Source organism: Manis pentadactyla, chromosome 11 (assembly GCF_030020395.1).
Source record: "Manis pentadactyla isolate mManPen7 chromosome 11, mManPen7.hap1, whole genome shotgun sequence".
Lineage (NCBI taxonomy): Eukaryota > Metazoa > Chordata > Mammalia > Pholidota > Manidae > Manis > Manis pentadactyla.
In genome coordinates, this window is record NC_080029.1 from 22,318,962 (window position 1) to 22,344,251 (window position 25,290).

Consider the following 25,290-nt stretch of genomic DNA (forward strand, 5'->3'; position numbering starts at 1 on the left):
CAGCACTATTTGCAATAGCCAAGAAATGGAAGCAACCTAAGTGTCCATCAGTAGATGAATGGATAAAGAAGAGATGGTATGTATGCACAATGGAGTATTATTCAGCCATAAGAAGAAAACAAATCCTACCATTTGCAACAACATGGATGGAGCTAGAGGGTATTATGCTCAGTGAAATAAGCCAGGCAGAGAAAGACAAGTACCAAATGACCTCACTCGTCTGTGGAGTATAAGAACAAAGCAAAAACTGAAGGAACAGAATAGCAGCAGACTCACAGAACCCAAAAACAGACTAACAGTTACCAAAGGAAAAGGAACTGTGGAGGAAGGGTGGGGAGGGAGGGATAAGCGGAATAAGGGGCATTATGATTAGCGAACATAATGTGGGGGTGGGGCATGGGGAAGGCAGTATAGCACAGAGAAGACAAGTATATATATATATATATTAAAATTCAGTAGTGGGAATCTGGTATCTATTATATAGAACTTTAACCGACTTCTGTCATGTTTTCATCTATCTATCTATATTTAAGATGTCTATAGCATCTTACTACACTGTTGGACAGTGACTGTAATGGTGTATGTGGTGGGGAATTGATAATGGGGGGAATCTAGTAACCACAATGTTGCTCATGTAATTGTATGTTAATGATACCAAAATAAAAAAATAAAAACTACAGAGGTAGTAAAACTACACAGACCCATACATTGGTAGGAAAGTACAAAAACAAGGAATGGGAAGGATTCAGAATGGTGGTTACTTGATAAGGAGAAGGTTTAGCAGAAATGTTAGGTAAGAATAGAATCAAAGAGAGCTACAGAGAAAATTTAACTGCATTTGGAGTATTTTCTTTCTTTCTTTCTTTTTTTAAAAGTGCTGAATAAGACAAAACACTAACATATTTATTTAGGTGGTGAATGACTTGTTATTTTACTCTATTTTTAAGTATGCTTGAAATATTTTATTAAAGCATGAAAGTAAAAGTGAAGACTGATTTTTGGTTTGAGGAAATACAATTATATTTGAAATTGGAGGGTGCTGAGAAAAAGGGAGAATTTTAAGACTCTAGAGACTGGGAATAAAGCTTAGGCTTTCCTGACAATGAGGCATATAGGGCCTCAGGCTTAGAGGAGTAGACTGAGCTCCATGCTGTATCTTATTCTTTGTGCATCTTATGCCTGCATCTATCTCATCCATTTGCGTCTCGTTCATCTTTGCATTTCTGGTGCTGAGCGCATGGCCTGACAGCCAGTCAGTGCTGGTAGGAAGGAAGGAAGATTAGAAAATATGAAAAGGAAAAAGAAAAACTGGGGACTATAAAAGAAGGGAAGAAAAGGAAGAGTAAGGCAGTAAATGACAGTGAAGGGAGGACTGTATAAATCAGAGATAAGTTAAAGTCAGAGGTGATGGTATTTGTTCTCTGTAGCCAAGAAGTTACATTTACCTACTGAGAATGGAAGGTCCTGAAAAGCTAGGATTTATTCTTTTTGAGATACTGGGATCATATTGTTTTTTGGTACTGGGCCTTAAGTATATCTCTAAAACTTAAATTCAATTATGTTGTAAGGGGAAAAAAATGAAAATTTGGGAAAAGTGATGGCCAAATCCCCTGAGCTGTAAGAGATAACTTGCATTGGTGTGTAAGGGAAAGCAGACATAAAGAGAATTTCTTGAAGTTTTGAGTAAATCATAGAGTTGACAAATACTTATTGATTAATTGATTGATAGGACTGAACTAGCTTAGACAGCTCTTCAGCAAGCATCATATTTTGCATTAATTTGAAGAATACTTGCATTGAACAACTTACACACATAAAAATAGTGCTTCACTGACAGGGAAGTGTTGCCTTGAACTATGAATCACACTGTGTGGATAGCAGTGTTAGCTGCATTAAAATTCCCACTAGAGCTATCCCCAGGGCCTGCAATTAGAGTCAACCTTAACTTGATTCTGTGGATTTATCCATTTAATTCTCTCACTGGTATCAGTGGACCAAGGGCAGGGCAGATGTCGACTACAGGTCATCTGTAATTATGTTATTGCCGTGATAAATCACCAGATAATTCTGAGATCATTTCTCAGCCAACTAAATAGCATCAAATAATCATGAGATAATTTCTGTCTGCTGGCAAACCTCAGGGTTTTATGACATTACACAGTATTTCAGTGTCCAAAAAAAAATTGCCTTTGATAAGTAGTCAAATTATTTGGGACTTTCAGATTTTCTGCATTGTGTTTTCTTCATAGACTAGAAGCTCTAAAATCTCCTAGTACATAGAGTTACAGGATATTAGAAAAGATGAACTTTTATTAATATTCCACAAAATTCAGTAGTGGGAATCTGTTATCTATTGTACAGAACTTTAACCGACTTCTGTCATGTTTTCATTCGGTATTCAATCTAAAAGTATAATCATATGATGGATTTTACAAACACATAAACGAACAACATGGCTTGGCCGTTCGAGCCCTGTTTCTGTATGAATGTGAGCTAAGAATGGTTTTCACATTTTTAAGTGTTTGAAGGAGATCTAAAAAAGAATAATATTTTATCACATGAAAACTGTAAAAAATTCAAATTTCATTCATAAGGTTTTATTGGAACATAGCCACACTCATTCTTCTGCATATTGGGTGGGGCTGCTTTCACACTACAATCGGAGTAGTTATGGCAAAGACTATATGGTCCACAAATCCTACAATATTTACTCTATGGCCCTTTGCAGAAAAAGTCTGCTGATCCCTCGTCTAAATATGTTATTTTGCAATTATGTAGTACTTTTCCTCCCTGAGATTGGCATAAACAACTCTTTGGGTCACTTGAAGTCTTGGGGTTTGGCTGGTCATCAACCATCACATCCACAGTCTTCCCAAGGCCGCAAGACAGAGAATAGACAATTACATAGCCATCATCTATGTAGGAAGTAATGCCAATAATCATGTAGAATTTCCTGAGCACAGCAAGAGGAACTATTAAAGCATACTTCCATTAGAGGTCCTTCAGCTCTTGCTGGAAAAAAAGGATCTTATTTAACCAACTTGTTGAGAATGCTTTACAAATAATACTGGTCATCACAGACAAAGAAAATAAGAGTTGCTTTTCCTTGGATCACAGAACAGAAGTTGCTAGATGAGTATCTCCTTTTTTCTTTCTCATTATTTGGATGTCAGCTTGTATAGCTGAACTTTGTCCTGTGTATTCAACTCTTGATTTTTAATGTTTATTAATAGCTCAATTAAAAAAGAATTCTTACATGAAACTTGCTGTTTCTATACAGAGTTTGCTCATTTTCTTTTTTGGTGCTTTTTGTTTTAATTGCCTGGCTACTTTGGCTCTCTCATTACTGCTTTTTACTGTAAATGCTACACCAGGTTGGTCTTTGTGTTTTTGTTTCAACACGCTGATGTTGGTATGTGTCACTGGGCATTGAACATGGGCAAAATGTCCCCACATACTATAAAGGAGTCGTAGGACCATTAAGGACACAGGAAAAAAAATCCCCATGGGATTTGACTGTGTCAGAGTAATTTCTCTGCCTTGCTGAGGAAAAGTCTAGAAATAATGTTTTCCTAATAAAACTTATTTTCAATTACTGAATTTCATTGGAAATGTTTAACATTGCTATTGGCTTACCCATCTCTTTCAAACAGATGTGATTTTGTGTTTTCATAATTGCTGGATTCAGAAATACCTACATGAGGTAAAGACTTTTTTTTTTAATGTCATGGTTGTGGAGCTTTTGCTTCCTTAGATGGCATTGGAGGCTGTTTGACTGGGCAGGCAACTAGTGAAGCTTAAAAAGGCTGAAAAGGCAGAAGGGACGTGGCAATGTTTCTATTGCTCTTGGAGAACTTCAAGAGAAGTTTGATACCACTGTGCTCGTGTCTGACACACATTAGTCCAGTGTTCAGTACAGAATTTTATATTCCTCTAAAAGACATTTCTCCTTTGCCATTTCTCTCTCTCCTCCCCACCTTGCCTTCCTTCCCATTCTGTCTTTCCTCTCCTTCTTTCATCCTCCCTGCATTTCTTTCCTTCTCTCTCCTTTTCCTCTAGTCTTCCCTTATGTGTGCAAAAAGCCCATGATTTCCCTTCTATTTTATGAGATGGTCTCTTCCTAGCTACTACTGATCATGATTTCCATTTAGCTGTACAAAATGGCATTTGCTTCAGAGAGTCACTATCCCTGCTCCATGCAAACAGGACAGGCAAAGAACAAATATCAGGACCTTTCAGCTCTGACCCAGTAGAACTATTTAAGGGAAATTTCATTTATCTTATTTCCTTCTGTCTTTATGCCTTTCCTCCCTTCTTCCCCTTCCCTGTCTTCCTCAGTTTTCGCTTGGTTCCTTTCTCCACTCCATTTACAATTCCCTTTCCTCCTGGTTTCTCTCTTCCTTTTCTCTCCATCATGTAATAATGTAGCCATTTTGTGATGCTGTGTAACATACTACTGCTTAATTACTGTCCTGAGACAATACCCATTTGTACTTCACGGCTCTGTAGGTCAGTTTCCAAAGTGGGCTTGATGGGATTCTCTGTTTAGCGTCTCAAAAAGTTGGGTGTTCTGGAGTCTCTGCACAAGAATCTGCTTCTAAGCTCATCAGGTTTGCAGAATTTAGTGTCTTGCTGTTGGTGTAGGACTGAGGACCCTGCTGTGTTGCTGGTCATTGGCCAGACACCTCTCTCAGCTCTTGGCGTCCACTCTCGGGCCCTTGTCCCAGTCCACCCTCCATCTTTGCATTGGAGAGCCTCCCTTGCAAGAATCTCTTATACAATCTCTCTGACTTTCTTTTCAGCTACTAATTGGAGAACAGTCTGTTTTTAGAGGGCTCATGTGGTAAGCATACGGAGGCCCACCTGGATCATCTCCCTATGGTAAAGTCAACTGACAAATAATCTTAATTACAATGCAAAATCCCTTTTATGCAAGGTAACTATCACAGGGCTAACACCAGAAGGTGCAGGTCATGGGGGTCATTTAAAAATTCTGCTTACCAGAAATAATATTTTTTTCCTTCCTCCTGGGACAGATTGAGATATTAGTGATCATGAAAGTTGACCTTGCCTTTTATATATGAGGAAGATCACTGATAGTCTCAGTAAAATTAGCTGAATCAGATGTTACCAGACGTATAAGACTGTGACAGGGATTTATGACTCCTGCTATAGTGTTTTCTTGGCTACACCATGGTGCTTTCATTAGGAAAGTTGTAGAATGCATAATTCCTCTTCTTTTTTGCAACTTACAATGCCAGCACATCAAAAACAAGCAGCTCTTAAGATCTGAAAGGTGGAGCAGTCTTAAAGAAGAGCTTTTTATTTATTCTTTTATTTAGGGTTGTTATGAGTTGAATTGTGTCCACCCTAAACTCATACGTTGAAGTCCTAACCTCCAGGACCTTGGAATGTTACCTTATTTGGAAATAGTGTCATTGTAGGTATAGTGAGGTCACACAGAAATAGGCTAGGCTCTAATCCAGCATGACTGATGCCCTTATAAAAAGAGGAAATTAGGGCACATACACCGGGAAAACGCCATATAAAGGTGAGGGCAACAATTGGGGTGATGTTTCTACAAGCCAAGAAATGACAAAGGTTGTGAGAACCACCAGAAGCTCAGGGAGAACAGATTTTTTTCTCACAGATCTTGTAGGTCATCCTAAAGAGTTTGTTTCTTTTTTTTTTTCTCTTTATGCATTAGGAATCTATTGGAAGTCTTACATGGGGCAGGGTATAATCTGATATAACATTTATAAAACTAACCCTGGTCTATATGAAGATAAAGATTTCGGGTGGGCAAGAATGATGGCAGAGAAGGTATTACAATAGTTCAGGTAAGAGATGATGGTAACTTGGACTGGTGTTATTCTCCCCTGGCTTTGTTTACCTGGTGCCAATTAGCTAGCTAGTTCTCATGAATGACATGTAGTTGTAAGGGGGGTGTTTGTCTGAGGACTTTCTTCTAGACCAGTCACCATTCCTTGGCTGCAGCATGAAGATACTTGAAGCTTCTCAACAGGTGTACAGTTCTACAGTACTTACTGTAACTGGAAATTCAGTTCCCAATATATTTGATGACATTAATGGGCTTTAAGGGTGAGGATTATTTTTGAGTTGGCACTCTCCAGTCATTATGAAGGTTCTATCTGTATGTGATTTTCTGGACTACTGGTTGTATGAGTGGAGAAGAACCAACCAGATGCCCATTTTCTCTGTCTGCCAAGGTGGGAGCGCTTCTTGTTTTCAAGGGCCACAGTCTCTTCTGAGTTAGAACTGGAGGAGATGAATGAGTCAGCAGGGGCAGCTCAAGAGAGGAAAACTGATATGCAAAATAAAAAGCATTCTAAGGACTATTTATTTAAGAAATTTTCAACTGTGGCTCTCAAAGGAGCTTACTGGTTCTCTGTTTCTGCTCATGCCGATTCCAACTGAGGAGAGAGATAGCTTGCAATGGTAAAGATCCTAACAATAACAGTATTGAGCTCCCCAAAGTCCTTGGCCTGTTTTACAAATTTTAATAAATGTGAAACCCAATCTGCCTATACTAGGACAGAACTAACATTTTATTTCAATACAAATTGCAATGATGCAGTGTACAGTTGCAATGGTTTTAAAACTTTCAGTTAGAAGGAGTTAATGAATCCTGATTGTGTAGAAAATGGACAATGGATGCTATTGATGAATCTTAATGTCAGATATAATCAATGCAAGGACAACAAATCAAAGTGGGGAGCTATATTAACCAGATCATGAACAAATATGAAAATATGTGTGAGCAAAATTCCTGAGAGCAGTCACTTGGTGTATGACACTGATAGATCTACAGGTGTGCAGGTCTGGCCCAGATGACTGCCTTCCCTCTGACTCTGCCAGTAGATCTCATACTGTGTATGAAGAACCTCCCCAGATACACAGCCATATTTCCACCAAAGTGGAAAATTCATTTAGCCACCATGTGATACACAAATACTGATGTGATAGTGCACGTAAAGGCAGCTGGTGTTGGGTTTTGTGGCACATAAACATAGTTGTTAAGAACTCTGGAGTTGACCATCTGGGTTTGAGTATCTATCTACTGCAGCTCTTGTTATCTCTGTGCCCTTTGCCAAGTTGTTTGACTCCACTTGCCTTACTTTCCTCGTCTGTAAAATGAAGATGATAATGGTCATTTCAACATAGGCAGTACTTAGCTCATAGAATCATGAGAATTAAGTGATTTGATTTCGTCAACTAAATGTGCTGAGTACATAGGAAGCTCTCTCTTATTTTTATGTTGTAGCATGAGGTATAATATGATTGGAATTAGGTCAGAGGCCCAATTAACATAATGTCAGCATGAAAGACAAAGAAAGACTACATGTCTACTGGGACATGTGGTGACTTTATAACAATGTAAGAGAGCACATACATAGTTTTACTTAAGCAGCTGCAAGGGGCTGAAAGATGACCAGTCAATGGTGTCAACATTGTGAAACATTGTAATTCTAAATGATTTAGCACTGTTGACTTTTATTCTATTCAAGTGTCCCACCAAATGTGATGAGTTTTTGAAAATGTGCTGAGAACAAAGAAAGATCAAAGTTAATGGCTTCATGTAGGCATTCCCCCCCCAAACCCTTAAAGTATCTTCCTATGACCAAGTGTTCATATACTCCTGCTGCTCCTTTGTTAATTTTTAATTAGTTGATTGATTTTTCATTCATTTATTCAACAAACTTTTTGAATGTATGATAATTAGTTTTTTTAAGTGCAAGCTCTGTGCCAAGCATTGTGAAAAACATTTTAAAAAGCATTTGAGATTAAAAGTATATCTTTCTTAATCCTCAGAAGAATGTTTGGAGGAAGGAATTATTATACCCATTTTATAGATTAGGTTTAATGAGATGCAATGTCTTACACAAAGTCACATAGCTTGTAATTGGTAGAATTTGAATTCAAGTCCAGGACTGTCAAATTAGAGCCCTATGTTGAATGGCTCCTATGTTATCAGGCTCTTGCTAGTTGCTGAATAAATAAAAATAAATGAGGCAAGGACCCTAATTTCAAGGAGATCAATTTAGGTCAAGGACTAATTATGTATACAAAGAATGACAACACAGTAGAGTGAGTATTAATGTACAGAGAGCTTTGCTCCAAATCTTTCTTTCCTCCATTATCAAATCTATTCCTTCTGTCTTATAAAAATTTTCCTGTGTTGTATTCCATTTGATCAGGGCTCTAAAGACAAATAGGGAATTGATGAATAATTGGGTACATGGTTACAATGTGTGAGAGTCCTATATCCCAGGTAATATTTCAGAGTACTTCTGGAGGTGGCATCTTATCTAAAAAGAATGACTTCAGTAGGCCCCTCAGGTACAAGAGAAGAGCTATGAGGTTTATGGTGGGATAGTCTTTGAATCATTATATCAAACCACATGGGCTGTCATCTATGTGGCCACTAATATGGCCCTTTTATTTGCACAAAAGAAGAGACTTCCTCACCTCTGTCTTCCATCCCCTGCCCAACAAAGCTCTCCTACCTTTGCTTCTTCACCACTGAGTTCACTTCTGAAGGAAGGAGGACAAAAGTCTCCATATTTCACAAAATTGGACGATTTTCTTTTGCAGTCAAATCTGGCAATGTAAGCAGGAAATTGAAAAAAAATGTTCTTGGTATTTCCTGCTTCTTTGCAGATAATGAATTCAGAAAGGATGACCTCCTCCCACCAAGCTTAAAAAAAAATGTTTACCTACCCTTCTGTTTTCCAATCCAAACTGGTATGATAACATTCGGGAGGTCAACATTTGAAAATGGGTTTTGAAAAAGAAAACCACCCACACTCAAAAAACTATTTTCCTTCCTAGTAAATGTAATTTTAAATTTCAAAGGCAGGATTTAGGTCAGTGGTTTGGGTCATTTTTTCTTTTACCCAAACTGGGCCACCCTTCCCTTATTGTGCAATCCAAAGGAATCAGAAAGTTGTCAGGTAATAAAAATCTAGCAGAGAAAAAAACTTGGAATACTTTCTGCCCAAAGTTGCATGCCCTTAAATTCTGCTGACTTGAGCAGGATTCGTGCATTAGGAAGGAAGGACAGAATCTGGTCCACTGATTTTATTATCGTTGAAGAGGAGATTTTTCCTGACTGTAAAATGGAAAAATATAATTCATGATTCAGACCCAGGCTGACAGGCTGAGCAAGAGATAGAAATTCACCTGCTGTGCCTTTAAATACAAAAATATGCAAGTGAGGGGAGACAAGGAGCTGCCCACACATGACCGGGGGCACTCAGGTCCCAAATGACCTTTCAGTTCCTGGAGCATCCACTGCATATGGATATGCTCTCAGACAGGTTCTGCAAGTGAGGTTTATTATGACATGGAAGCAAGACGAGGTGTGGTGGGCTGACTGGACAAGTGACCTTTTCAATCTGTCAATCTCTATTATCCTCATAAGTCATTTCAATGCAAGGCAGGAGCCAGGAAGACTACTTTTTACCTCATATATGTAAACTTTGAGCTTGCTAGTGCTGACGCTTAGTCTGGACTAATCACCTTTGATGGACGATGAAAATATGGATGATGTGTGAAAATGATGTTCCTTTGAAAACCCTTTACCATTTTCCTTCTTTATTACCCTCAACTGGCTGTACTCATCTTTGAACTTGTCCGCTCTTCACTGTCTACATTTACCTGACCTTTTGATTTTCCATGAATGTGCTACTTTCCTGTACTAAATGCTTCAGTCCTGCGGTCCTTTGGCTGACTACATTTCAGAGATTCAGGTGATTCTGGACAATTGATCTATGTATTTTTGTTGTTTGTGATCCTATTAACATGTAGATTCTCTAACAAGTTTAACTTTAATGAATATGTTTCTCTTACTCCAATTCTCTTTATGTAACTCTGTCTTCTTAGAAGCTCCTATGTTTATTCAACAAACATCACTTAGTACTTGGTACATAGTAGACAATTAATGTTTGCTGAATAGAAGAATGGCTTCTTATTCATAGAAGATGTCATATTCGAACTGGATTTTGAAGGATAGGTGGGATTAAATAAGTGAATGAGGCAAGGGCGGGGGCTAAAGCCAGAGAGGTAGGAAAGTACAAGGCATGTATGTGGCATGGACCCAACCCTGGGTACTAGGTAGGTAATCAACAAATATATGTTGAATGAATGCATAATGATGTTAGGCACTGAACAAATAGAAGGAAAAGTTAGTTAGAGAGCTTAGAGAGCTTATAGTTTAAGGAGCTTAGAATTTAAGCTATAAATAACTAATGATAAGCCATTTATTCACTCTAAGTATTTCCTGAATGCCTACTTTTAGGGTTCTCCAAAGAGAACCAGTAGGATGTACCTGTATCTTTTTATGGACAGATAGAGACATAGAGGCATAGATAAATATAAATATCTATATCCATATGTATTGAGAGAAATATCTATCTAGATATATATGGAGATTTATTTTAAGTAATTGGCTCACAAGCTTGTGGGGCCTGGCAAGTCTGAGGGGCAGGACAGCAGGCTGGAGACCCAGAAAAGAGCTGATACTGCTGTTCAAATGCAGTCTGAAGGCAGAATCCCCTCTTCTTTTGGAATCTCAGTTTTTTTCCTCTTAAGGCCTTCAGCTGATTAGATGAGGCCCACTTATATTATGGAGGGTCATCTACTTAAGTTCTACAGATTTAAATGTTAATTCCATCTAAAAAAAATCTTCTCAGTGACTTCTAGACTGCTGTTCCAGTGCCTAATTGCTGTGGCTGAGCCAATGTGATGCATAAAATGGGCCATCACGGTTACTAAGTGGTGGTTCTTGTTCTTGGCAGTAAGCAAACAACACTAGGTGAGATAGATGAAAATTCCTGTGATTGTGGAGCTTACAACACAAAATCTGTAAAATTTACATTATAATACATGATAAATATTATAGAGAAAAACATAATTAAAAAATGGAGAAGGGGAGCTACAGTTTTAAAGAAAGAGGAGAGAAAGCCTCATTGAGAAGTTCCCATTTAAGTCAGCACCTTGAGTAGTGAGGCCCTACAGATATCTGAGAGGGAAGCAGTCTAGGAGACAGAATAACATATGTAAACTTTAAGCAAGAGGGTGCCTGTGTTTGAGGATCAGTTTTTGGTAACATGTAAAATATAAGCAAATATGTAACATAGATAAAGCTTGTTACTGGATTATTGTGGAAAGGAGAATTATTTCCAACTGGAGCCACCTTGGAATAGACCCAATCCCTAGTACTTAGTAGGTATTTAATTAATGTTTTCTGAATAAATGACTCATATCTCATCACAGATAATGCTGTATTGGGGCTGGATATAGAAGAAAAGATGGAATTAAACAGTGAACACCGGGGAAACAGCAAGATGAGCAGTAGAAAAGTACAAGGTATTTTGAGTCATGAACACTAGTACAGAATGGCTGAGTCATGAATGGTTTGGCGGACTGGGGATGCGGAGTGTAACAAAGACAAGGCTCAAAAGAAACGTTGAAGCCTGACCATGAAAGTGCTTGCATTTAGACCACAGAGCTTGGGTGTCATTTCATAACAAATAGAAAACCATCAACTTTTTAAAGGAGGGGAAAAGTGAAGTTATGTTGTGATTTAGGAAAGTATTTGCTAAAGGACTTTCTTTAAACATTTATTCTTAGAGTATTGCTAGTCTTATATCAGAAAAGCCAATAACAATTTTCAAACAAATTTGGGACATACTAAAGCTAAGTTAAAGAGGTTTTCTATTTTTCTGCAGTAATTCAAATAACTCAATATGTCGATATGCATTGTAAAGTTCTGCTTTTAGGTGCAATCACATTTACAGCTATTATTTCATTATGAAATCTCCCTATATATTCCTGGTAATATTATTTATACTGAAGTCTGTCTGATATTATAGCCATTTTAACTTTCTTTTGGTTTGTGTCTGCATGGTGTTATCTTTTCGCATTTTACTATTTACCTGTCTATGTCTTTATAGGTAAAGTGTATTCTTACAGATAGAATATAATTATATCTTGCTTTAAAAAAAATCCAATCTAACATCTTTGCCTTTAAATTGAGGTGTTTAGACCATTTATATTTAATATAATAACGAACATGCTTAGGTTTACCATATTGCTAGTTCTTTTCTACTTGCCTCATCAATTTTTAGTTCCCCTTCTCCTCTTTTTGTCCTTTTGATTCAGTTTTATCTCCACTAATGGTTTATTAGTCATACCTCTTACATTTTTTTCAAGATTGTGCTAGGGTTTTAATATATATCTTTAAATAATGTTTGACATTGAAAATATATTATGCTATTTAATGTGTAGTGTAAGAAACCTTCAACAATATACTTTCATTTCCTCTCTCCCATAGTTTGTGATATTGTTTCATACATTTTATTTCTATATGTCATAAATCCTGAAGGACATTATTTTTGTTTTAGACAGTTAATCATTAGAGCAATTAAAATAAGAACAATGTATATTCTATAGCATCCTTTTAAAACACTTTCTCCTGGTCTTAATTTTTCTGTGTATGATCGGTATTTATATTGGTACCATACTTCTTCTGATGAAGTTTCTTTAAACAATTTTGAGTACACATCTGCTGATGATTATTTCAACTTTAGTTTGTATGAAAAAGACTCAACCTTCCCTTCATTATTGAAAGATATTTTCACTGAGTATAGAATTCTGGGTCAGCAGTTCATTATTTATTTCTAACAAAATGTCTGTTGTAATTCATATCTTTCTATCTGTATGTACATTCCTTTTGTTTCTTTCTGTATTCAAGAATTTTTCTTTGCTTTTCATCAGTTTGACCTTGATGTGTCTAGGCATGTCCTTTCATATTTATCCAATATGAAATTCCCTGAGCTTATCAAATCTGTGGCTTATTGTCTTTAATTAGTTTAGAAAAGTGTTTAGTCATTGTCTCTAAAAATTTTTAATGCTGTATTGTCTCCCTCTTCTCCTTCTTGGATTTTAGTAATATTTAAGTTAGACCATTTGCTATTGCCTACTAGCTTTTAAATACTTTCTTTTTATTCTCCACTCTTTTTGTTTTGTCTTTGTGTTGAGGTTTTTATGAGAATGATGGTGTGCTCCATATAATATGGTCTGCATTTTTCATCTTATTCCCTGTTCTACTTTTTTAAGGAGACACAAGAAGGGGAACCCCTTATTAAAACTGAACACCTGGTCTAAATGCCTTAAAGAATTTTAGTAAAGAACTTATTTGCGGTCTGATAGAGAAGAGACTGATTGACCTAATAAGAATTAAAGGGATTTTGCAAAGAAGGCTTTTCTTTGCTTGTGGGGACCCACAGGCTTGTTGGCCCTTCCTTTAGTGTGGCATGGACTTGCGACAGTTAAGTAGTGGAGTAATCAACAGGTACAGGAACTATTGGTTAGGACTAAATGGAAAATGTGATATTTAATGATGAAAGACTAGAATAATGTCAAAGTCAGAAGCAAAGTAATTACATTAGTTATTACTAATTATTTAGTATTTATTTGAAAATTGTAATAGATGCAATATAAGGGAAACCAATGAATTATAAATATTGGAAAGGAGGAGACAAAATTATTTTCAGATCATATAGAAAGCTAAAAAGAACTTAAAAGTTAGAACTAACAAGACAAAATAAGGTATCTGTTTTGCAACTTAAACACATAAGAATTAGTGTTTCTCACATTTGTATTTAAAAATATGAACACATAATAGAAACAATTTTTTTATATTTTTATATTTTTATTTTGGTATCATTAATATACAATTACATGAGCAACATTGTGGTTACTAGATTCCCCCCAATATCAAGTCCCCACCACTACCCCATTACAGTCACTGTCCATCAGCATAGTAAGATGCTATAGAATCACTACTTGTCTTCTCTGTGCTATACTGCCTTCCCTGTGCACCCCCTGCTACAGTATGTGTGCTAATCGTAATGCCCCTTTTCCCCCCTTCTCCCTCCCTTCCCACCTACCCCCACCAGTCCCTTTCCCTTTGGCAACTGTTAGTCCATTCTTGGGTTCTGTGATTCTGCTGCTGTTTTGTTCCTTCTGTTTTTCTTTGTTCTTATGCTCCACAGATGAGTGAAATCACTTGGTACTTGTCTTTCTCTGCCTGGCTTATTTCACTGAACATAATACCCTCCAGCTCCATCCATGTTGTTGCAAATGGTAGGATTGTTTTCTTCTCATGGCTGAATAGTAGTCCATTGTGTATATATATGTACCACATCTTCTTTATCCATTAATCTACTGATGGACACTTAGATTGCCTCCATTTCTTGGCTATTGTAAATAGTGCTGTGATAAACATAGGGGTACACATGTCTTTTTGAGACTGGGAAACTGCATTCTTAGGGTAAACTCCTAGGAGTGGAATTCCTGGGTCAAATGGTGTTTCTATTTTTAGTTTTTTGAGAAACCTCCATATTGCTTTCCACAATGGTTGAACTAGTTTACATTCCCACGAGCAGTGTAGGAGGGTTCCCTTTTCTCCACATCCTTGCCAGATTTGTTGTTCCTATTCTTTTCTATGTTGGCCATCCTAACTAGCATGAGGTCATATCTCGTGGTTTTAATTTGCATTTCCCTGATAATTAGCGATGTGGAGCATCTTTTCATGTGCCTGTTGGCCATCTGAATTCCTTCTTGGAGAATTGTCTGTTCATATCCTCCACCCATTTTTTAATAGGTTATTTATTTCTTGGGTGTTGAGGCATATGAGTTCTTTATATATTTTGGATGTTAACCCCTTGTCAGATATGTCATTTACAAACATATTCTCTGATACTGTATAGTCACAAAATTTGAAAATATCTAAGGTTATCATGAAATGTATAGAATTTACATAAAGAAAACTCATCAAATTTACTAAGAACCTAAAAGAGGACTAATGAAAAGCTATTGAAATTTTGAAGGATTTAATTATATGGGTAACTGTTTTAATATTTGCTAGAAATTGAAAGATTCAGGGCTTTATATACAGCAAAACTTCAAATATTTAGTAATTCACTTGGGAAAAAGATTGGAGAAAAGCTACCAAATGTTAACAGTGGTTATCTCTAAATCATACAATGCTGAGTGAGTTATTGTTTGTGTGACTTTTCTCCTCAACGTGAATAGAAATTTCAAAGATTCAGAATAAAAATTTATTTTTTTAAAGGTAATAACATTCTTTATAATATTAGCTTTGTGTATATGAAAAATGTAGCAGTTAAATCAGTGTTTGTTAAAATACAGTCTTCGGTTATTTCAGCAGATTTCATCTGAAATATTTGCTTAAAATTCTGACTCTTGGATCAAATGTCATACCCAGTGAATCAGACTATCTTGACAAAAGCCCAGAATTTGTAAGTTAAACAAGCACCTCAGGTGTTTCTTGTGCACACTGAAATTAAGAACAACCAGGTTAAATGGTTTGCTTAGTTTGTGTGCAAGAACAGCATTTTGGAGAGCAGAGAATGAAGTTGTCCTGCTCTTGCTGGTAAGGAATGGGTTCAGATGCAAAGCTAGAAGTACCTGGGGGATGATACGAGTCTCAAGAGTTACTAAGTCGCATCTGTTTATGCTTTGGAGCAAAAGTCCCAGCCAGGTGTTCATGAGCTGTAGAAAAGTTCTCATTGTCCCGTAACTCTCAGTGTTCTGTAAGAACTCTGTAAATTCCAGCTTATGAGATGAAAGAATTACCTGTCGTGTTCACCACCGCATCCCCAGCACCTAACATAGTGCCTGGAACATTATAGATGCATAATCAGTATTTGTTTAAGGAATGACTAAATAAAAATTTGATCTGCCAGGTATGTGTGAGACTCTAGTGCTATAAGGAAATTGTACATGAGCCAGGCCTAGGTCACTTACCTCTCCTCCCCAACCACACTTCCTATCCTCATTTTGATGGCAAAACCCAGATTTCAGAGAAATTAGAAGTTGCCAACTGTTAGGAAATTCTGGAAGTCTTATATCTTAAAGATACACGAGAGATTGGTGAATTTTGAGGTCTACGTGGTTTTTGTTTTAGTACCGAAGAACACTCTTTGACCTTATTTCCTGGGAAATAGAAGATTAATGAACTCTTTATGTTCTAACAGCATACATGGTTCTGTGTAATGAGCAGGAAGTTCATGTATTAGGGCTCTCCAGAGAAACAGAACTGGTAAGATATATGTATATAGCTAAATATATGTATTTATTAAGAGGAATTGAGTCAGTCCACAAGATCATAGAAGCTGAGAAGTCCCACAATATGCCTCTGTAAGCTGGAGACACAGGAAAGTCCATGGCGTAATTCATTCTGAGTGTGAAGGACTGAGAACTGGGGAAGCTACTGGTGTGAAATCCACTGTGAGGGCCAGGAGAAGATGAGATGAGGTGTCCCAACTCAGGCGGGCAGGAAGCAAAAGGGGCAAATTACTCCTGCCTCCACCTCTTGCTCTACACAGGCCCTCAGTGGATTGTATGATGTCATCCACATTTAGGAGAGCCATCATAAATTACTGAGTCTACCAGTTCAAGTGCTAATCTCATCAGGTAATACCCTTGCAGATACATCCAGAAATAATGTTTAATCTGGCACCCTGGGGCTAGTCAATTCGACACATAAAATCAACAATGAAGTACATTTCCTTTGTTAAGAATAAATGCTAAAAATATCGGTTATAAAGGTAAAACGATATTCTTTGTGAAGTTCATTGAGTTGTTCATTAACCTGAAAATATTTTCCATTAGTTTCCTGTTGCTGCTGTAACAAGTAACTACAAACGTAGTGGCTTGAAACACGAATTTATTACAGTTCTGCAGGTTGGAAGTATGATACAGGTATCAGGGTGTCACTGGGCTAAAATCAAGATGTTGGCATGACTGCATTCCTGGGCTGTAGGGGACAATCTCGTTTTCTTGTCTTTTTCAGCTTCTATAGTGTCCCTGTTCCTGAGCGTGTGGCCCCTTCCTTCATCTTTAAAGCCAGCAACATTGCATCTCTGCAGCCACTTTTCTGTACTCAAATTTCTTTGACTCTAAATCCAGTAAAGAAAAGTTCTCCCATTTTAAACACCATGTGATTAGGTTGGGCCCATCTGGATAATATAGGGTAATTTCATCATCTGAAGGTCTTTAACCTTAATAACATCTGCAAAGTTCCTTTTGCCATGTAAGGTCACATATTTACAGGTTCCAAGGATAAGGATGTGGACATATTTTGCGAGTCATTATTTCACCTACCACAGGGCCCCTAGGACACCTGTGTTTCAGGAATGTGTTGGGACATGGGTGAGTGCAGAAATGCTTCTTTTTCCATCACAGAGTGCCTTTGTTCTGCAACTAAATCAGACAAATGTTAATACTGCAAATGCCAGAGGTTGCAAAGAATTTACTGCTCAGAGAGGAAAAGGACTGAAGGCTTTATTTATAAACATGATGCTTCACTTGGCCTAAAAATGTTGAACTGAGATTCTGTTCTTGCCATGAGGGTTTGACAGAGAAATAACTGTTTTAATGTAAGCCAGTGCACCCCTTACTTCAGTTACAGAATCTGCCACTTTGTTCTTTACTAAGGTTACGGCATTTCAGTTAATGTTATTTGAAGTTTATGGACATTTGGATGGTGGGGGATTGGAGTCTTGAGACTTTAGAGTTAGACATTATTCATCAGTGGGAATAAACAACTTCTGACCATATTTGTTTTTTAAAAAAGAAGGCAAGAAGTCATCTCTGCAATATTATTGATATATATTAATGATGATCCTAAGATAAACCAAACATACAAGACTCTGAGCAAGATTGCTAGAATTTAATTAAGACACAGGAAGGGATTCTGTTGGTTCAGTATGTTTACACACTCTGTGTGCCAGTTATTTGCAGAGGGACATTAATAATCTGAGGAGAGTGTGACCGTATTTGTCTGAGTATGTAAATAATAAAGTCCTTTTGCCAAAAGTTAAAACTGTTTATAGCCTGTGGAGAATTTCATAGTCACTATTTTTATCCTGTCATTTCTCCGTATCTTATGTAAACATCACTTGACGAGGATTATCTGCAAGCAGGAATTACCATTAAAAATAAGATGTACTCATCAAGCTTTCAACAGAGATACCATTCTCCAAATTGACATGCTGTCAGAGGCCTTCATGACAGCAAAGATATCATAATGAGAAAAAGAGGGTACATGCCTAAGAGATCCAAGTTTTCTTCCTTTCACACAAATCTCTCTTGACAAGTGGAATGAATTCCCACATGCACTCCAAGGAGGTGTGTGTGTGTGTTGCATATCTCTTTCTGCCAATGAACATCCAATTTAACTATAAATCACTGAGACTGTTCCTTTATATTTCAGATTATTTAGGCAGTGGAACCAGCTGTTGATGTGGTTATCCACCCGTAATACTTGTCAATATAGGGCAGTGATTTAACTCTGGGGACATAAAAAGCAGGAGTTGAAGGGTTCCAGATGTATTTGCTGCCTAGTGACATCCTGTAGTTTCCGGGATCTCTGTTTCCTATGTTTGGGGGTGAAAGGCCATGGAATGTGATGGTTAAGAGTGAGATGCCTCAAAAGGCTTCATTTTATATCCTGAATCTGCCACTTTCCAGTTGTGCAATGTTGGGAAAGTCATGTACCCTTAAAGGACCTCAGTTTCTTCCTCTATGAGAATGGGGATAAAAGTGGTACTTATCTCATAGGACTGTTGTGAGAATTAAGTCATTTCTAGATGTGGAGTGCTTAGAAAAATACCTGACACAAACTGAGCACAAGTGAGTGGTACCACATTGCCATCCTTGTTTGAGGGCATTTTGTAGGTGAAACATTTTTATAATGAGTTGTAAAAATAACTTTTTAGCAAACTGAATTACTTCTAGACATACTTTTAGGAAAGCTGGGTATTTGAAAGAAGGTTGGAAATGCCCTGAGTAGTGGAAAAGCACCTCACTCTCGGGATGCTAATATCTTCCATTCTTTCAGAGGGTGAGGCCACACCTGTATCTCCACAATATTTGATCAGTGAGCTATGAAATCATAGGAATAAGCCTCTTTCCCACCTCTTTTACTTACCAAGTGACACAGAACTGGAGCTAGGGTGAGGCACTAAACTTAGGTACCAAAGCTGCCCACCACTATGAATAAAAAATAATACAATATTTAAAAAATAAAAATTAATATAAAAAAAGTTAGAATGAATACAAAAGGTTAATTAAAGACAAGATAAGCTTAATGATTTTCCCTTTTTCCTCACTCTCCAATATGGCTTGTCATCATACTGGGTAATGCCCTACTGCCACCCATATAAAAATCTAAATTATTCAGAAATATACATAACAACAATTGTTAACATTAATAGATGACTATTCTAGACACTATGCTAAGTGCTTTAAATGAAGGGATCAGTGATTACAAATACTGCCATATGCACATCATTAAACTGAAATTAAGTGACTTGTGCCAAGGTAGTGATGGGTGGAGTTGAGATTCAAACCCAGGCAGTTTGATTATAGATTTATGATCCCATTCTCTGTTCCACCAGCGTCCCTCAAATGTGATTCAGTGTCCCGGCAGTGTGATTATTTGTAGATTCCTGATAAAGATGCAGGCTTCAGGCACAATCCCAGACCTACTGAATCCATCACTTATGATGAGGCTTGGAAATATGCATTTAACAAGGTCCCCCCTTCCCTTCAGTCTGGTTCACCTTCCCACCCTACAATTCTTCCTGGACTTAACCACATGAAGTAGCTTTTGACCTTTATGTCTGTACAAACAGGCTTCTATTTGTATGTTCTTGCTTCAGAGAAGGTCTATAAATAAAATGCCTCATGGTTATCTTTGGTTCAAAGAGAAATCAGTGTTAACACCATGCCTCAATGCACTTTTATTGTACACTGTCATTTTTTTATCCTTTCTTATGGAAACACTGATTCTTGGCAATTTTTTTTCCCTTTCTCAAGAGTAGTACTATCACCATTTATAATTAATGTAATTATTGATATGATTGGATTTACATCTACCTTTCTATTTAGAAAACTATGGAAAATGATGATCTTTTCTATTATACCTTGTTTTCCAACTTTTTTTGATTAATTAAATGTCATGATTTATCTCTACTATTGACTTACTAGCTATACTTAAAAAAAAAGTGGTTGTTCCTAGGGTTTATAATATGCATCTTTAACTTATCAGTCTTCCTTCCAATAATATCACATAACTACACATATATTGAAGAATCATACTCCAGTGTACTTTTCTCTCCCTGTCCTCTTTATGGTACATCTTGCATCTACATAAAAAGTCCATGCTACATTATTATTAATTTAAACAGTGAATTGTCCTCCAAAGCGATTTTCTTGAGTGCAAATGAAAGGTTTTTTTTTTCTATTTCCATATTATCATTTCTAGTGCTTTCCATGTATTTGTCTAGATTGAAACATCTATAGGGTACCCTTTTCCTTCTGCCTGAAGAAATTCTAGTGATAAATTCTTGAATTATTATTATTTTTTTTGGTCTGGAGAAATCTTAAACCTTCATTTTTGATATGTATTTTTGCTGGGTGTAGAATTCTTGATTGAAAGGGGTTTTTTTTTGTTTCAATACTTTGAAAATGTCACTTCACTGCCTTCTTGCTAACATAGTTTCTCTTAAGAAGTGTTGTGTAATCTTTACCTTCTATGTTTTATAAGTAATGCCTTTTTCACTGAATGTTTTTAAGATTTTCTCTTTATTATTTGTTTTTTGGTCATTTTATTATGATATGAGTTATAGTAATTTTCTTCATGTCTGTTTTGCTTGGGTTGTGTTAAGCTTCTGGGATTTGTGGGTTTATAGTTTTCATTAAATTTGGAAAAATTTTGCCATTATTTTTTCAAGTATTCTCCCCTTATATGTTTCATCACTTAATATTGTCACACAGTCACTTATGGTTTGTTCATATGTTAGTCTTTTTTCTTATGGATATTTTCTATTGCTTTGTCTAAAAGTTCACTGGTTTATTTTTTTCCTTCGTTATTAGTCCATCCAGTGCATTATTCATGTTAGAGATGGTTTGATTTTTGGTTCTTCTTTGTATATTCCATTTCTGTCATCATGCTCATGGTTTTCCCTTTATCTTCTTGAACATATTAAGCATATTTATAGTAGCTATTTTAATATCCTTGTCTACTAATCCTCTCATCTTCTCATTTCTGGATATAGTTCTATTAATTCATTTTTCTTCTGAAAATGGGTCACAGTTTCCCACATATTTGCATGTCCAGTGATTTTTTACTGCATGTCAGCATTGTGAATTTTATGTACTTGGGTGCTGAATTATTTCATATGTTAAATACTGTTTGGCTTTGTTCTGGGTTGCAGTTACATTACTTTAAATTACCCTGATCCTTTTGAGGCTTGCTTTTAAGTATCATTAGGAAAGATGTAAAGTCAGCCTTTAGTCTAAGACTAATTTAACCCCACTTCTAAGGACTCTATCTGGTTCCCGTTTATTAGGAACTCTTTCTATTAAGTCTGATTGGCACAGGGCTATTTCTGTCTCTGTCTCTTTCTCTATTTTAATTGGTAAAGGCTGACTTTATATCTCCAAGAAGGGAGCAATTACAGAGCTCACATTTATTTGTTTCACTTCTCACAAGGATTACTGGACTATGCTGCCAGTTGTATAATATTTGAGGATCATTATTCCAGTTTTATTGCTGTTTAAGTTATGAAGATCAGTCTGGTCTACATTACTTCATCATGACTGGAATTAGAAGTCACCATAAGGGTAGTACTATTTAAAAGCAAGGCCATTTTGTGTATTATTTAATCCATATTACTGTCCTTCCCTTTTCATAGATTAGGAAACTGAGCCTCAGACAGAGAAGTTAAGTAATGTAGAGGAATGGTGCAGCATAGAGGTGAAGAGCATGGCTAAAGAGACAGCACCATGTATTCAAATATTGGCTTCTTCACTAATGAGCCATTTGATCACTCTGCATTTGTTCAACATTAATCATAGTGAAGGTATAAGATCTCATTCATAAAGCTATTATATATACTGCATGACGTAATAATTATCAGGCATTCAAAACAGTGCCTTGCAGATACTACATTTTCAGTAAATGTTAGTTACTGTTATTTCCAAAGTCACGTGCCCTGTGGTGGAACATGGTCTAAAGTGCATGCAGTCTCTGTAGCTCTTCAATTCATGCACTTTCCACTATTTCATGTTGCCTCTGAAGAGTGAAGATTCTGAACTTGCTGTTCTCAAGACTTAATTGATGCAGTCTGGTTAAAAAAAAAGTCTTAATAGTCTTTCATAACATATACACATTGAATGTATTGTTTTAGGTTTCCAAGTGTTCAAACAATAGAACTAGCTGTTTATGATGTACATTTAGCCCCCATGATACCAGTCAATTTAGGGGCAGTGGCTTAGGTTTGGGAATAAAAAATTGAAGCTGAAGGACCCCAGATGTCTGCTGCCTACAGGAGTCCAATACTTTGTTCACATGGCAAGCTAATGGTGCAGATAATTTTGGTAAATAATGATTTTCTCTCCTTTTCCACTTCAGGCCACTCTTTTGCCATATATCCATGTTGTACCACTCAACTCTCGACCCATACAAATATTTTGATGGCATCCTTGCCTGAATCACAATGTCCATGTTTCTGTAATTTCCTTTCATCTTCAAAAAACTGTGAAGGATTACTTCAATGAAAGATCAGTCTCTTTCAGGAGGCATGTTTCTATTTAGACATATTGAGAACATGATAAAAAGACACTGGATCTTTTTCCTTATTCAAAGAAGAGGGCGAGGGAGAAAGAGATATAGAGAAGAAAGGAGGGAGAGGGAGGGAGAAGGAAGACAGTACCATGGAATAAAAAGAAATGATCAAATAGAAACTTCTATTATATCCAAATGTTAATGAGAAACAGGAAATATTCAGGTTACCTAAAAGTGATTTTCCTTTAAATTTAAGACTAAGAATAGGTAATAAACTCAGTATTGGGATCTCCTGTAAAAGTACCACCAACCCCCACCTGTCCTAAAAAGGTAAATAAAGAATTGATAAACTGCCACCTTCCTTGTGCACTAGCTTATCTACATTGGCAAGCTCTTAAAATGGCTGTTCGTTTCTTACCAACTTGGCCTTCTTTTCTCAGAATTTGTCTCAGTTGATGTAACTTTCCTATTAAAAGGATAATTCTTTTAAAGCCAATCTGTTTTTTTAATAATCTGGGGTCACTTCAGGCCTTTAAGGGTTTAGCGGGTTTAAATTTTTAAAAATTTCTTAATTTCTTTTGTGTCTCTGTCATTTCCCTTTATGATTACATCTGAATGGAATTTCTTCACTTTAATTATAAGTCACTGGTGTTCTTCTCAACTTACTCCCTATGCTGAGAAGTCCTGTTAGGAATGTACTGTGTTTAAATGTAAGTTCCTTTGTTTGTTTATCTGCAATTACATGACTGTTTAGCTAAGTGAAACCTGATGAAAGAGAAGGGGACTCTCATCACCATCCACTCTTTTGTGTTTTCTTGGCCCACTGAGCACATTTTCCCAAGTTTCTGGCATTTCATTTTAAAATTTATTTGGAACAATTTTTTCTCACATATTTCAAAACAAATGCCTCATCACCTCTTTTGAGCTTTGTAAACAAAGCTTTACAAAATGGTTAACTTTATGATATAAGAACAAAAGCTTTATGTTTTTATAACTATTTTCCTTTTGGAACAGTGGATGTGATGGTTTTTTTGAACAAAGCTGTGACTGTGAATGAAAACTGAACTCTAAAGGCATCAATGGGCAATGAAAGGTCATTCATTGGAATGTGATACATTATTAGACATTTAGCCTTGATTCACAAAGAAATGCTCACTTGATTGTTCTAATTCCCTGATGTCTCATCCTGAAGTGAAATTACTCATTCTCCATATACCAATCAATGCTTGCCCAGGTGGAAGCAGCCAAGAAAATTGAAGCAAAAATGTCAAATTATGTGATGTTACTGCCATCACTCCTGAGAACATGACGTTACTTACACAGTCTATGCCCCATTCTCAGGCCTGTGCTTCTCCACATGTTTGAAATAGAAGTCATTAAATTATAAATGCCATTATGTAGGCCCATGAAAGACTGGTAAAAACCTGGAGCACATTCTAGGGGAGGGGTTTATTGTGTTTTCATAGTCTTTCTTATAGGGCACATCTTGGTTTTACAGATGGAAATAAACACAGGGCAAGTTTGAGTGAATAGATGCAGAAAATAAAAGCCTTGCAACTGCAAGTTTTAATCTGATAAAGTTACTATGTAAAATGTGTATTCATTTCTCTACTGATGTTTTACATTGATTTAGGTCTGTGGTGGGATGGAACCTTATAATGCTAGAATGTACAACTCTATGTAGTGTTTATAACAACAATTCTCAACCTTGTTTGGCTGTTAGAATGCTTGTGGAACTTAAAAAGAAAATACGGGTGTCTGAGCCCTACCCAAGACCTAAAATATTTGTGGAGGTGAGACCTGGGAATGGATTTCTTTTAAAATGCCACAAGCAATTCTGATAAGCCTCCAGAACTGAGAATCACAGTGCCCTAAAAAAATTTTCAGTTTTTATTTTGGCCAGCTTCAACTTTCTATCCATATGTTGTAGAATTATCAGAGTAGTTGAAATAATAGTTTAAAAGAGTCTGGAATATCCAGATAGGTTTTCATCAAATAGAAATTTCTTAATAATCTGGTTTGAGAATGACATGTTATTTGGTGAGAACATCTCTTTTTCCTTTTCTCTCTCTCCCCAATCTCTTATTCTAAAATAAATAACAATCCCTACACTACACTGAAAGAGGGTTTTCTCTGTCAAACACCATGCTGGCTCTTCTCAATATCTCCTTTAAACTTAATTCATTAACTCAATATCTCATTATCTTTACATGTACTGTACAAAGTAAATATAATCACGCCCATTATAGAGATGAGACAATTTGGACAAAGATACATGGCAAAAGCCAGAATGTAGATCAGTGTTCATCAAAACTTGTTCTTTTTTATACCAGCCATCGTCTCTCCTCATTTCTTTTCGCCTTTTCTACACTTTCCTCTCAGCTTCAGTTCCCCTTCATTCTCTTCCGGTTTTCTTTACCTTTCCGTGCCATCATATGTCTGTCTGGAAAGAGGTATAAAGACTGTGCCATCAACCTGGAGATGGAGTGGGACATGGAGTGGGAACTGTGGTGCCTGCTGGCAACGGGAACCAATATCCTCATGAGGCTTTGAGGCGGGAAGGAGGGAATGACCTTTGCTGGGGAGGTACCTTCATACAGAAT

General features: G+C 36.7%; 1 protein-coding gene across 5 annotated transcripts in view; it reads left to right on the forward strand.

Annotated features, from left to right (window-relative positions):
• The window catches only part of DIO2 (iodothyronine deiodinase 2), a 209,639-nt gene that overhangs the window by 91,470 nt on the left and 92,879 nt on the right, over window positions 1-25,290 (forward strand). Inside the window, exon 1 of one of the 5 annotated variants that reach the window (XM_057488254.1) lies at window positions 11,294-11,391. The exons of the other annotated variants lie outside the window; for them this stretch is intronic. The gene's annotated coding sequence lies outside the window, so the exon portion shown is untranslated. Of the gene's footprint in view, window positions 1-11,293; window positions 11,392-25,290 lie in introns of those variants that run through there. 5 annotated transcript variants of the gene reach the window in all.